Source organism: Gadus macrocephalus, chromosome 16 (assembly GCF_031168955.1).
Source record: "Gadus macrocephalus chromosome 16, ASM3116895v1".
NCBI classification, from domain to species: Eukaryota; Metazoa; Chordata; class Actinopteri; order Gadiformes; family Gadidae; genus Gadus; species Gadus macrocephalus.
In genome coordinates, this window is record NC_082397.1 from 7107978 (window position 1) to 7113977 (window position 6000).

Sequence of the window (6000 nt, forward strand, 5' to 3'; positions counted from 1 at the left end):
GTATAAATTAATATAACCAATGAATTCCATTAAGGTAATGCAATAATGAAAACTGCTGGCAACAGATTTCAAATGCAAGACTGTTTATTCAAGTACCTAGGAAACAACAACCAAAAAAGTCAAATAAAAAGGGAGCCCTCTTTCTTAAGTAAACTTGCTTCAATGGCTCATCAGCATCAAAATAATTGCACTTTTGTAAAAATAAATAAATAAATAAATAAAAAACGCAGCTTTGACGATCCCAAAATCGTAATGCTTGAGATCGCGATTTTCGGTCGAAAACGATAGATCGTTCAGCCCTATTAGGTACCATAGGAAAACAATGGTGAAGTAGGAGGCGCATCTTTAAAAACGCTGTTCTGTGTATTATCTATTATCTTGTAAATTGCAGTCCACGCCATTTCCTCACCGTTGCTAAAACAATACCGTCATTTAGAAATAATTACTCCACTGTCATCTTCATACTCAGATAGGAGTACGAGCTAAAAAATACGTAGCATTAAGGGGGTATGTGTCGTAAAATGTCGCCCTCCTTTTTGAAAGCAGCACAATAATAATATCCCTTCGGACACAAACTAAACACTGAACGGCACACAAACACCACTGCACAAACACTTAGGTAGCGCCACGTCACACCGCTGTACAGCAGTTTAAAGACAAACACAGGAGCCATGGAGGAACTGTTTTGGTTGACCAACTGCTGCATGCACGGAGGCCAACCCCTCATTACAGGCTGACTCTGCGTCACAGACCCCAGCCATCCCTGCCCGCAGGTCATCAGACAGGTCGTCACTGCCCGCACAACAACTCCAGTGGGTCGGGGTGAGAGAGTGCCCCGTTTTTTTCAACAGAAAACCCCCATTCCCACCCAAATAAAGACACATCCCGACCAAGCTACAAACACCACATTTCCCACCAGCACCTGCGTCGCGCTCTCTGACCGGGGCTGCTGTGTGTGATGTGTGGCTAATGAGGCATGCTGCATTTTTGTAGTAGCATGCTTCATTAAGAAAACATTTACCCGCAAAAACACTGTGTGCACATTTCCCCCGGCTGCCGCCGATACGAGGACACACGGTTCAAAGCAGATGGGAGTGCTCAGCTTTTAGTCCTGAATGTGCATGATGGCTTCAGGTCCTCCAGCCATTCACTGCCAAACTTTGCCTCCTGTCACCTAGAACGTTCCAGCGCTGGGCCAATGAAGAATGTAAACAATACAACAGACAGGCCTTCTACATGCTTCTCCTCGCAGTACAAAGTCACCACCACGCACATCAGCAAAGGCGAACCCAGGCCAGCTCCCAGGGTGAGGGCTGTGTGTGTGTGTGTGTGTGTGTGTGTGTGTGCGCGCGCGCGCGCGCGTGTGTGTGTGTGTGTGTAATAATAGTGTGCATACATGTGTGGGTTAGAGGGACATTTATTGAAATGGGAATGTGTGCGTGCGACTGTTTGCCTGGAAGATGAGACCGAGGGGGGGGGGGGTTTCGGTGTGTGTGCGTGTGTTTGTTCTTTCCCAGGATGTACATGTCCTGGCTTGATAGTGCCACATTGATTGAACAAATTCTACGTCTTTAGATGCCAAACATAAATCGCGTCCAAGGAAACGGCAGAGACACAAATAATGCAATGATTACCATCAATTAATTTGATAGTAAAAGCCTTTCAAACTGTAGCTCTGATCAATGATACAATTATCTCTCCATCACTATGTTAAAGACAAGGTCGTAACAAGCCCCCCCCCCCCCCCCCACGGTGAATGAAGCTGATCCAACCGCTCTGCCCGTACCTGTAGTATCGTGACTTGCCTTTCGCTTTCTGAGTAAATAGAAAGAAAATCCTGTCATCGACTTCCCAAATCCTGCACAGAAGGAGAATGGGCGGGGCCCAGAGGTTTAAACTGATCCCCAAGTGAGGTCCAGCAGAGCAGGAAACGCTCTACAAAGCACCTTTTGCTGACATGCTTCTGAACAATTACATAATAAAACTGCCGTCAGTATTATAGCGAGGTGCCTTTACATTTTTCCGATGACTCCAGCCCGTCTACAGCTTTCAGACAATTCATGGCATTCACAGGCCAGATAAAATGACCAATGAAAAGTTCTCAGATTGGATAAATCTCAGGTTAAATTATATCTGGGATATTCCACCGATGACCAATTTAGGCAGAAAACGCTAGAGCTGAGTGCTAGCCTTTCGCTGCCAAACAGGTGTGAGACCCAAGCTATTGTACACACATGGCATTGATAACCGGCCGGCCCCCAGATCCATGTATTTGTATTTGGCAAAGCAAACTGACCTGGATTCAACACAATGCAGGCCTCGGTGCGCATTGTTGCGCCTTAAGAGGGTTAGGGTAAGGGCTCGCTGTGGCTATGAGCTGAACCTTGTCTTCAGCGGGCGCCGCAGCTCCTGTTCTCATGCACCTTGTTGATACTCGCTCGGCTGCCGTGTTCATTCCTGAATGGACCTTTGTTACTTCTGCTGGTAAGACAATAAGCACTGCCTGTTCCTCTCATTCCAGGGTAGTTATGATAACCCGGGGTAGCTGGGTCCTCCAGGGCTTTCGGTTTGGTTTGGTTGGGACCCTGCCTCCTACTTGCAATTTCACACCTCGACCGTATCTTATCAAACGGTCTGCATCTCGCTCTGTTTATCCTAGTGTGTGGGGGTGCGTGTGTGCGTGTGTGTGTGTGTGTGTCCAACATGCACATCCATGCATATAACCATGAGTTGCAAAAATCAATGACAGAGAGTACAAAAAGTCAAGGGTACCACTGACCCCCCCTACTTCATGGACTCCCTCTCACCGTCCCCCAGTGAGGTGTTAATGGGACATAAGCAGGTCTCAAACCCCTTGCACTCTCGTCGCTGATGGTCATGTGGGCACTGTGTGTGTGCATTGTGTGTGTGTGTGCATTGTGTGTGCGTGTGTGTGTGTTGGGTGGTGTGCGTGCTTTGTGCCTGGCAGCCCGGCTCTCGGCTGGAGGCCTGGCTTAGCTCGGCAGTGCTCCCACGCTCTCTGCAAACGCTCAATAAACACACAGGCTTACCTGTCCATCACAGGGATGAAGGCCTTCTGCTTTGATCTCCCCCTCCCACCCCCCCAACCACCAATCAAACTGTGCAGACTCTCTCACCCACATTCCATTCCCCCGTTCTGACTCTGCCATATTCTCCTATGAAACCAGATCTTGGGAGAAACATTTGAGGTTTCCCACCACTGCATAGTGGTTTGAAACTGGGCCTTGCTGTTACTATTAAGTAATTTAGCTATTTTTTTTCAGATACAAGTCTTTAAGAGGCAGCAAGGGTTAAGGGCTTCTTGGCTCAAGGATGACTGCAGCCACTGGGGATCGAACTTGGGACATATTGCCGGGACTCTAACGACTAGGCTGTGATGCCCACCCCAATTGCACATTCACATAAACCAATCACCATCCTGAAACATGACAATATGGGCTTGAGAAGAACCGGGAAGGTTACATTCAGGGGCTATCAATAGAATGTGACAATGTGTCTACAGAAGAGGTTAGCACACCGTGCTGGCTGCCACCAAGGGGATACTAGGACCTTCAATACAATCACAGCCATTATGTCACTCCCTGACGTCTGCTTCAGACGCCATTAGACCCTCTGATGTCATGTCACCAGGGGCTGTGCGCTCCACCGTCTACACCATGGCCATTGGTCAGAATACGAAACGAGCATCCTTACTACGGCGATCAACCATAAACCCCTGACATTCCCTTTCAATTGCACAGACAAAGTACAACAATAATATTCAGGCCCCTGTGGTAAATAGAGTCATAAGCGCATCACTTATGTCACACTAGTAATACATCTAAACCTGCTGCTGTAGTAGACTTAAATGTCAGGAATACTGCTTGGGACTGCTCCTTGCCATGAATCAGCAATATAACTGCAATGGTCTAGCCACTAACGGACGTATGGGTTGTGTGCGTTTGCGCCCCCATTCAAAGTCTGGCATTCAAGGAATGTCTGGGGTGCAGACACTATATCCTTGCTGACTGGTAGACGCCGTCCGGTGTCACTCACACACTATCCACTATTGGGTGCACACAAACACACACACGAACCGTGTAAAGTAAATTGGAGGAGACTACATCAACTGATAGAAACCGATAGAGAATACACAGATAATAGAACAGATCAAATGCTGTTAATGATACTTAAACGTTAATGGCATTGCAACACCAACACAATAATGGCCATGGGATTTAAACATGCTGCGCTATGAATGAGTGTCAAAGAACCAAGGGATAATATTACATGGTAGATCAGATCTGTGTGATCAACCACACAGACTTCAGATAGTCCACCAATTGTTCGTACAGCAAACCGCTTACCACACATCTGTCAGTGAACTAGCGCAGACAAAGACACTGTTTTTGTTGGTAGTCAAATCTTACTGGCAAAACGACAAAAGAAAGGCGCTACCCGAACCGGCTTGGCTGTCGGATTTCCCGTTAAGCCGTCTGGCCGGCTCAGAGGGTTTAGGAGGAACACGGGCACTACGGCTGGTAGATCAGCCAGCTTTACTGATGTCTTCCTACTAGCACCACAGACACACGTCCGAAACACCAGCTCGATACGGCGGGTCATGAACCAAACTTGGAGTAGGCCTACATATCGGGCTGTGTTGAACAGCCCGGACAAAAGCACTAAGAGCCCGGCAGTGGATATTAGCCGTAGTTAGCCACTGAGGCTAAACTCACATACTAGTTTCGCTTCCAACGCGCCACAAGTAGAGCACAACAATCACACGCCGGGCGGATGAACGATAATCAAATGCAGGGACTCACTCGAAAAAGTCCTCCGTAAACGCTTGTGGTATCGCCGGTTTGAGTGAATGTCCTCCGTCCGTCCTTTGTAAATATCCTAACTTTAGTCAAACTGTTTAACACAAGCCGAAGTCTCACTTTCCCGTCGCCATGTTGAACTGGGTAACGCTACATCCGGGGACCCGTACTCGAGCACCATGGCAACCGAGGCGGCTACAGCCTGCACTGATTGGCTGGTTGACCTGTGTGAACCTATGCATCCATGGAGCTCTCTCTCTCTCTCTCTCTCTCTCTCTCTCTCTCTCTCTCTCTCTCTCTCTCTCTCTCTCTCTCTCTCTCTCTCTCTCTCTCTCTCTCTCTCTCTCTCTCTCTCTCTACAGGAAAGGACAGTGGTCAAATTTGAATCATAGTTGTCCATTTTTATATAAACTGTTAGTTTCTGACAGTCAGTGATAGACGCCATCGTAATGATCAGTTACTTGACAGGACAGGGGCAACTAGGCAGCCCCCTCTAGGGATAGGGGGCGTAAAGTTCAGCACATTCCGGGGGGTCAAATCAATCCAATCAATTTGTTATTAGACACTGATTGATGATGACTGACAAGCCCCTCCCCCCATTCCCCTTTCTCCCTGTTTCTCGTTTCTCGTTCCTACAAAAACGTTGTAAACAGAACTCAGCCATCAGTGGAAAGAGTAACTTTGCTCTTCTAAGAATAGAACGCTTTTTTTTTCCTGAGCTGATGAGATGTAGGACAGCAGTACGAGTCAATGAGTGAATCTCTGATCGTTTCCCATCGCATGGAGCCCGGGGAAGTGTCTGGCGACGGCAGACACTGGCCTGACTTTGCACATCAGTCTGATTTGTCAGGCCTTTTTCTGGAAAGACACAGGTTAGTAAGTCAATTAGTAAGCTATAGTTAGGTATTTAGATAGTCGGTAAGTCAGGCAGTCATAGATAGATAGATTGATAGACAGACAGACGGACAGACAGACAGACAGACAGACGGACAGACAGACAGACGGACAGACGGACGGACGGACGGACAGACGGACAGACGGACAGACGGACAGACGGACAGACGGACAGACGGACAGACAGACAGACAGACAGACAGACAGACAGACAGACAGACAGACAGACAGACAGACGGACAGACAGACAGATAGGTAGTTTGTCAGTTAGTGCATCAGTCTGGGA

At 47.8% G+C, this 6000-nt stretch overlaps 1 protein-coding gene across 1 annotated transcript in view; it reads right to left on the bottom strand.

Moving 5' to 3' along the window:
- Window positions 1–4983, bottom strand: part of pak4 (p21 protein (Cdc42/Rac)-activated kinase 4) — a 32579-nt gene extending 27596 nt beyond the window's left edge. Inside the window, exon 1 of the mRNA XM_060075222.1 lies at window positions 4824–4983. The gene's annotated coding sequence lies outside the window, so the exon portion shown is untranslated. The remainder of the gene's footprint in view (window positions 1–4823) is intronic.
- Between the last annotated feature and the right edge of the window lie 1017 nt (window positions 4984–6000).